The sequence below is a fragment of the Ailuropoda melanoleuca genome, chromosome 2, assembly GCF_002007445.2.
Source record: "Ailuropoda melanoleuca isolate Jingjing chromosome 2, ASM200744v2, whole genome shotgun sequence".
Lineage (NCBI taxonomy): Eukaryota > Metazoa > Chordata > Mammalia > Carnivora > Ursidae > Ailuropoda > Ailuropoda melanoleuca.
This window is the reverse complement of record NC_048219.1, coordinates 142,117,503-142,126,702: the sequence shown is the minus strand read 5'-3', so window position 1 is coordinate 142,126,702 and position 9,200 is coordinate 142,117,503. Positions and strand designations below refer to the sequence as shown.

Genomic DNA, 9,200 nt, shown 5'->3' with positions numbered 1-9,200 from the left:
GTCCCTCCCCAGCATCATGCCCGCGGTTAGCGGGGACTTGGCCCTGTGCAAATAGTCTGGGCAGCCGCAGACTCTGGGGAGGAAGAGCCTCTGGGCAGATGGTGCCTCGGTGGAAGAGCTCTTAGGTGGCCGCCTCCTCTGCCTGCAGCATCTGCCTTACGTCACTGGTTAGGAACATGGAAAGGAAACACCGACGAAGTGAACGCTAATGATGATCGCCTCGACTGGAATTGGGGCTCTCACCTAAGCTCTCCAAGGGGGAGCGGAGCCCTGCAGAAGCAGCTGAGATCCTGATGGGGCCGCTGATGAGCCTCGGCTTCAACCATCGGCCAGACAAAAAGCTGCAGAAAGAGTTTGGGCAAAACAAAAAAGAGCATTTGCTGGTTATCCACATCAGCTAAGATACTCCAAGGCGGGGGGCGCCTGGGTGGCTCAGTCGGTGAAGCATCTGACTCTTCCTTTCGGCTCAGGTCATGATCCCAGGGTCATGAGATTGAGCCCCCTGTCCGGCTCTGTGCTCAGCTTGAGTCTACTTGAGATTCTCTCCCCCGCTCCATCTGCCCTTCCCCACCCCCACTCGTTCTCTCTCAAATAAACGAAAGTCTTAAAAAAAAAAAAAGAAGCTACTCTAAGGCCAGATGGGGTTTTCTCTGAGCCTCTCTGCTCTGCTCTGAAGAGATAATGAGCTAATTTGCCACTTTCTCCTTGTCAAACTATGTTAGAAGCAGCCCTGCAAATTAACATTGTCCTGAAAGCAAGAGGGAGAAAGAACTCACAGGGCACAGTGGTTTCCCTGACTTCGGCTAGTATTTTTTGCAGTAAATAATGTGGCAGGAAAAAAAAAAAAGAGGATAAAGATGTTTAATTTTTGATTTTTGTTGAGGATACTAGTAGAAGGGAAGCTTTCCACCATTGTCCTTCTCCTCTGACCACCCGGAAGGATAGATCGTATACAAAATGTTTCCAGCATAGACTTTGCTCCAGTAGCTCCATCACTGAAAATCATTTGATAGCTGATGCAAAGTTCTTTCCAGAGAGTTTTGCCTTCTGTCACCTCCCAAACAAGCCTGAGCGTTAGGAGGGTAAAACGGGGTGACAATGGCCTGGGAGCCCCATTGATGTGGAAGGCAAGAGGCTCGCTTGTCCCGTTCCCCAAAGTAGGAGGAGATGGTGCTACCAGAAAGTCTCAGCATGCTCTTGTCCCTCCATAAAAAAGGCTTGAAAATTATTTTGGCGCAAGGCTGCCACTGCAAAACGTTTGTATCAATTGCAGAAAGGTGTCCCTGTTGGCAGGTGCAGCCCCCTCCTGGACTCACGGCTTGGCAAGAGCCACTTAGGCTGGATTTCAGTCCCTACTTGTGCCCTTGTCTGGGAACAACCAGCACAACTGTACATGGCGGACGTAATCTAACGTACCCCTTAATCAGTGCGTATGTCAGTATTGCAGTTGTGGCTGCAGACAGGAATCCTGGGCAGGTTTATTCCTGGCACTGCGCCATTCTTCTTTCCTGTTCCTTTTCTCTGTGCTCCTCTCTCTTCTCTCCACCTGGGACCTTCAAGCTGGGCCCCCAGTGTCTCAGCACAGTATCCAGGTCCCCCCCCTTGCACTTTAGATTCTTCCCCCCACTTGGTTCCTTCATTACAAATTACCCATCCTCTGCCCCATTCCTCCGAGGCCCTCTGAGGGGGCCGAGCTCAATCTGGTTCATAAAGTGATGCTAAGCTGCTAATGACTCTTCCAGATAGAACCTGCATGAGTCTCTATAGATTGGGCCACAGGACTTACATTTTAGTAGAGATCTTCGGGGCCTTAACCCCGAAGGAGATGGGTGCTGTGAATGTGATGAACTATGGCATGGCCAATAGGAAGATGTTCTAGGGTTGAGTTTTCTTGCCTTTCTCAGGCACACTAGTAGATAGTATCCCTAGACAAAACACGAATTCAGCTGATAACTTCAAGTGGTATTCAGGAGTGTGGGGCAAACTGGAGAAGCATATTTACAAACATTTCCATTTTTTAAAAAAAACACTAACGATGCTATTTTAACATTTGGTAGAATGCAACTGTTACCTGCTCTCCTTGGGCTGTGCTTTTCTTCTTTCTTCTCCATGGCCTGGACATTTGCTATACTTATTTAAATTTATTGTATGGTAGAGTAAATTTATTTTCACCTTGTCAAGGAACAACCAAAAAGTCCTGGAGTAAATTAGCTTCAGTCATAGTTTGGTCCAGGAGCTCATACCTCCGGGCCCTGGCTGCTCCCTCCTCCTGCCCCATTGCCCAGTAATCTTCAACAACCCCTCACATTTACCCTCTATATTAAAAAAAACAAAAACAAAACCAAAACACAACTGTTTAAAACTTTTAAAAATTTATTTTAATTTTTGAAAAATTTAACTAAGGTATAATCGACATACAACATTCGTTTCAGGGGTACAACACAGTGATTTGATATTTGTGTGTATTGTGCAATGACCATCACCTTAAGTCTAGTTAGCCTCTGTCACTATTTATAGTTACAAATGCTTTTTCTCCTGCTGAGACCTTTTAAGATCTACTTCTTAGCAACAATCAAGTGTGCCGTACGGTATCATTAGCTATCGTCCCCATGCTGTACGTGCTGTTCATGGCATACAAAAGAGCACAAAAACCGATTTTGAAGGAGTTTCAAAAATGGTTCGGAAAGTTCTTGAATACCCTCCATCCAGCTTCCACTAGTGCTAACTTCTTATGTGACAAAAGTACAGTGATCAAAGCCAAGAACTTAACACTGATACAATATAAAGATTTTCCAAGAAAGCATCCAACTAAGGATCTCACATCTTATGTGGTTGTCCCATCTCCTTGGTCTCCTCCATTCTGGGACATCTCAACCATTTTTCTCTCATGATCTTGATACTTTTAAAGAGTACCGATCAGTTATCTTGTAAAACACCACTCCACCTGAGTCTGTGTGATGTTTTCTCATGATTAGACTGAGATGATGCATTTGTGTTAAGAATAACTCAGAAATGATAGACTCTTCTCCGTCCATCATATTGGGGGTATATGATGTCAGGATGTCGTAATACTGGTAATGAGAATCTAACACGGTGTCATAAAAATTCACAATAGCTCCCTTTGTAATTAATAAAAATCTTGGGGAAGATACTTTGAGACTAAACAAATACCTTATTTTCCCTCAAACTTTTGCCCACTAATTTTAGAAATCTTCGGTTGATCTTGCCTGCAACGATTATTACTATATTATTCTAAGAGTAATTTCCTAGTTGCTTCATTTCATCTATATTTATTGGTTGGAATTTTTCTGTAAGAAGAGCTGTTTGTTCTCCTCCATTGACTCATTCATTCAATTATTTATTGGTATTATTATGGACTCACGGATACTTAATACAAGCCAATACCGGCATTATTTATTTTGTCATTCAAATTGTTCCTCTTTGGCTACCGGAAGCTCTTTAACGTCCTTAGATATGCCTCCGTCATTATTTTGGAGCCTGTCCCTGCTTTCTGGTACCTTGAGATGCTAGAGAATCAATCTCCAAGAGGCCCTAGGTCCTTTTATTGGAGAACGGTATTTGGAGCCCAAGATCTGGGTGCGTGTGTAGGTGTGCGTACCCCCCTGGGGTGTTGTCTCAGAAGACCAAGCTAGGAAATACGCTAACTCATGCACACTCACACATATTTTTTTCTGAGTATATCAGAAATCTGTCCGCCTCTTTGCGTAAACCACAAATTTCTACTAGTACCCCCAATTTCAATCCAAAATCTTGGCGTTCATTTAGCCTCCCTTCTTTCCTTACTTTTCATTTTTTTCTCTGACAGTGGGACACCTGGCTCTCATTATCTACAGTATGTTTACCTATTTCCTCAAGCATGGCATAAACATGTAAAGTTGTCACCAAATTGCTTCTATCTCTTTCCTAGGAGTTCCAGAAAAAGTTCCAAGCTGGGTTCTTACTAAGCTGGGTTCTGTGCTCATCCTCGACCGATTTACTGTGGCCAGAGGAATGGAACAAACTGACGAGTCAGGCCTGAGATACATGGCCTCTCCTGAGCCTGGGAGGGCATGACTGTCGCATTTAAACCATGAGGATGAGTGTAGATGAGGGGTGGTTCCCAGAAAATTCGAGTCCAGTTATCAGAAGATGGGGAAATAGTTCTGTATGGGTTAAAACCACAGATGTCCGCTGCTCCACCGAGAGGAGCAATGTCAATACTGAGAGGCGTCAGGGGTGGGGGAGTGAAGTGTAGGTGGACTGCAGAGACGCAAACGACTGCCAAAGGGAAGGGTTTTTTGTTTTTTTTAATTATGTACAGTTGATACGAACAGGAATATTGCTCCAATTTAATAAGAATTATTGCCAGGTTTGTTGTCTTGACCTGATTTAAGAAGAAATAAAGAGAAACTTGATTAACATGATGCTTTTTGTCCAATTTCACGCAGATATTCCATGACGTGGCCTCGAGATTCTGCTTGCTTCCAACGGGCTGCTCTACCCAAGATGTGAGTGGCTGCCACAAGGACGCCCGGTGAGATTGGAGGAGCCAGTCGAGCCCTCTTGAATCGCTGCCTGCAGATTTTGAGATGATGTTTTTACGCTCCTGATCAACAGCTGTAACTTAAAGCTTCTATACAGTAGAAAAACTTCAAAATCCAATCTGTCTTTGCAAAATTGGAAAGCCACTGGAAACTTTTAAGTAAGATGGAGAGTTTTTTGTTTATTTTGTTTTGTTTTTTTAAAGATACAGAGTTAACGATCGCTCTTTAATCTTGGGCTGTGAATTTGTTCTAAATCTTTCCTCCAGGCCAGGCCTCTTTGGGTTTTGCTTGCTCTGGTGTCCAGCCCTGAAAAGAAACCAGTGCCTGTCCTGAGCTTGAGAGAGAGAGCATTCCAGGGACAAATGTGGGGCTCTGTTAGCCTCGTTCTAGACAGCACTAATATTTTCCTTGGTGTACTTGGTAACCAGGCTGCTCCCTCTTTTACTGCTTCTGTCTTATCAATACTTCATTTGCACAGAAACTTCTTTAATGAAACGTTGCACTTCATTAATGCAGCATGCTGCTAAAAATCACATTTTAACAAGACTTTATATCTTCCAGCCTCTCTCTAAAAGTCAACTGTCTCTTTAAAGGGGCTTGGCCCTTTTTCTCTTCTGAGTTGTTAGAATGTGTCTATAGAATACAACAGTTTTTATGCAGCTACCCAGTGGCTTAATCACAATGCAAAAACAACATTGCTAATCTGAACAATCTACATGGATGACAACTCATTGAAATAACTATCAATTAACAACATAATTGTCATTTGCACGTTGCCAACATTAAAATAGGCAATTGTTACTTCTATGAGGCTTTTGTGCTTTTTTCCCCCTTCTCTTCACAGGGCGTGGATACAGGGCAGGGACCTGGGTTGAAAACTTAAAACTGATGACCAAGTTGCTTGTTGTTTTAATCATGGGATCATCTTTCTTACAGTTGTTCTGAAGTAGAAAAGTGGTGCTAGTCCTAAAATTTCACGCCAGGCTTGGCAGGTCGACCTTGCTTGGGTTCTGAAATCTCTGTAGCACCCAGTGCATTGCCAGGTCTCTATCCCCTCTAATCAGGGGCCATTGCAGACAGAGCATGACATGTGAGTTTTCTCCCATTTTGTTCCAACAGGTTCATGTCGAAGAAAACCCAGCCACTGTATGAAGACAGAGTGTGCTCTTGCTGATGCAGCTGAAATGAAGTTAGCCCAGCATCCTCAGTATAATGACCTCCGTGTTGTCCAGTCTGCGCTATCGCAACGTAGAGACCCGAGCCTCTGGAAGTGAGTGGGCGAAAATAGCGGAAGGAAAAGAATCAGGATCTGGTGGGAGGAGGGCACTGTGAGCATCAGAAGTACCACGACCACCTTATATGTGTTGCCTCTCTCTGTCCTGGCCGAAGACCCGTGTCAGGGTGGCACCAGGTTCCTGGTCATGCAGAAGAACAACCTAAAAGTAAGACTCCAGCTTGTGTTTGGGCACAAATTGCTTCAAGGGCAAGTGATTTCTAGCGAAGCCCTAGAACGAGTTGAAATCAAAATTAGGAGCATAAATCCAACTGGCTCTTTTGCATTGGGCCAGTTCATCTGCACATCATCGCCTGGCACTTCTCCATTTGAGGACAAAAGTGGACTTGGAGCTTGCAACAAGAATTCACTCCCTCCTCGGAGAGCACCGTGGAAGAGCAGAGACACAGGCTTTTGAACCAGACCCCAGCTCCTGCCAGGAGGTGAGCAAGTTCCTTTCTTAAGGATCTTGAATTTCTTACCCTCTGAAAGGATGAGAATCATTCCACTTTGCAGGGTTGTTTCGAGGCTTAGGGGCACTGATGTGCTTACAATGGCCTGTTGCTATTAAAGAGATAGTGACAGAGACCCTTTTACTGGCCTAAAAATATTTCAGTTAAGAAGTAGCTTTGCTTCTTTGGTCTTAGTGAAAGGGAGTTTAAATTCTTACATTTCTAAACAAGATCATCAATCATCAATCATCAATGTGTGTTTACATTTTAGAACTCACTTCTGAAATTCCGTGGGCTATTACTGTTACTACTACGCATAATCACTTCATTAGTCATCAATTTCTGAACTAAGCCTTTCTGGGCAGTTGGATAGGTGCTGTTCATAAGGGAGTCCGTTTTGCAAGTGGACTGTGACGTGTACAGATGGCATTTAATAACAATAGAGCAAATATCCCTTGTCTTCCCCTCCTGATTACATCATTTGATTGTTTATAGTATAGTCAGCATTCTAAAGACAGCAAGAACTCTCTATCGTCCTAATTTAACAATCATGTCTTGGAGAAGATACAGCTCTGCTTTTTCTGCCCATTGGCTTATAGTTGGAGGGGGGGCACTTTTTAGGTGCCAGACAACAAGGTTTCCATTTGTTTAATATTTTGCATATTTTTCTTCTCCAAATGCTTTCCTTAAGCCAGCCCGTTGCTGTGCTTGTCACTGACGACCTGGGTGATTCCAGCCGGGAGCGCCCTTCTCCAGCTGTGTGGGAGACGCACTTCACCTTGTGGCTCCGCCCTCCAAAGGCGACGTTTGCCGCGCACAGAAGAACCGTTGACTCTGCCGATCGGGAACGTCTCATTGCACCCTTTTTCCACGCCATCTGTCTGACCTGGACCCATTCCAAGCACTACGGCTTTGCTGGCAGAATGGTCTTCCTGCTACAGAAGTTTTGTAATCTGCTAATTGACAGGGTAAGGAAAATTTGTATTTGGGTTACAGCTGAAAAGTTGGATGTTTCTTTGATGGGGCTTTAAATACTGACATATGCTGCATTGGTTTTTGATTTTAGGCATCCCGTTTGTGCACGATCACGCGCTCTCCCCTGCGTTCTCTGCCTCATTGAGAATACGGCATCCTTCGGAGAAGAACACCGATATGATCTACCAGAGAATTATCCTCTACTTAGTTTACTCATTAAGCGATGATTTTATTATTATGATCTCTTTGTAGTATGAGACAGATGGCAAAGAAGGAGTTTGCTTTACTGAACAAGACGCAGTGTTGAGCATGGCAAATCTCCTGAATGGTTAATATCTCCGGTCGTCATTCTGCCTAATGAGCGTCTTTGCTTTTGTGCAAGGCCTGGTCCTACACTCAGCTCTTAATTTAGGCGCAAAGTTGTTATCAATCCCCTTTTTGTGCACAGAGGCTGAGGGTAGAAGACTCCTAGAGAAGGAAATACCATTAAAATCGTGCTGTTCAAGTTCACATATGTGCTGGTCCTCATCCTGAAATCTTGGTGTGAGCAAACCCCACGTCAGCAAGGGTGGTTGTGCGCGATGATCAGACCGTGTCCCTAAAGCACGATCCCCTCTATGTGGGAGCTACAGGCCCATTTTGGGGGTTGTGCACGGGTGCGGGGTGATCCTGAGACTCTGGCCTCCACAGGCCCCTCTCCGAGTTGTACCCCTCCACCTGCACTGAGCACCGCTCGGCTTGAGGAAAGATGAGAACGAAAGAGGATTTCTTCCCTACCTTTGAAAACTTGAAAGAAATTGTCCCCAATCTGGTTCTGATGATCCATGTCTCAGTGCAAAGCATACACAAAGATCTGAAATCTGCACACTGATCAGAAATAGTTTTTGGAAATTCGGATTTAATCCCATGAGCCAAATGATCACTACCAACGGCGATCAGGGAAAACCCAAGTCCACAGCAAATTTTAATTTGGCAAATGCATAAAATGTTCAAAAGAGCAGAGGTCTCATTTACATTCCTCGCGCTCATATGGGATTTTCTTCTGTATTAGTAATTAAAGGGTGCAGGCTCTAGAGTGCAACTGTATCACATAATAGCCATCAGGGACACACTAACAACTTCCTTGAAGTAACGCACACTAGGGTGTTTATGGTTCAGTGTCACATAGACTCTCTTTGATCTAAATTAGGATTCATTGGCAAACTCACAATAGGCTCCACATGTACCCCTCTCAACCTCTTTCTTTTAATCATGGAAATTAGAGATGGAAAATACCCATTAAGTCTCTGAGTCCACTTCCCTGCCAGGGTGAAATTGTTGGCCTGTGATACACGGGTAGTGCTTGGTCCAGCTTAAATTGAGAGGTCTCAGGGGACGGGCAGGCTCCTGAGTTTCTATTTTTCCTTTTTCACTTAAAATTCAGAGAGGGACAAAAATATAAAACAGAGGAAGAGTTTTCTCCTCCCCCACCTCCTGCATTTGGAGGGAACGTTGGTGGGGGAGGGAATGCGCTCACGTGGTGTCACAACTTTCTGGAAACCACACCTTCTTCTTTGGTAATTTCATTACTCATACGCTACACAGTTAAATTCAACCCCCGTCCCCAACATGTTTCACCCTTCAGCTCCATGGAACTATCCAGATTCCTGGACTTTTTCTATAAACTCGAGCGGACCAGCAGCCCAGGTTTGGTGGGGCTGAGGCCCAGGCCAGGAGAACCTGTCTATTTTAGGGTTTCTGGTTGATTCGTTATACAGCGCACGGGCCCTCCTGGTTAAGTGTGATGTCACTGACACAGTGTGAGCTCATGAATGGAACACTGCCTGTGTTATTCTGGTGAGTGACCCATGGAGGTATTTTTATACTTCGAACATTTGGCATCTGAAAGCTGAGAAATGTGTGCTGTTGCACAATGAATTCTGTCCCTGCCTTGTGTTCAGCATCAGAAGACATCAC

At 44.4% G+C, this 9,200-nt stretch overlaps 1 long non-coding RNA gene across 1 annotated transcript; it reads left to right on the top strand.

The window, feature by feature from the left end:
* Positions 1 to 4,465: 4,465 nt before the first annotated feature.
* On the top strand, positions 4,466 to 7,936 carry LOC117796446. The gene is made up of 4 exons (XR_004620973.1): positions 4,466 to 4,702; positions 5,664 to 6,260; positions 6,965 to 7,237; positions 7,336 to 7,936. It is a non-coding gene; the product is annotated as an uncharacterized LOC117796446 (long non-coding RNA).
* Positions 7,937 to 9,200: the final 1,264 nt, after the last annotated feature.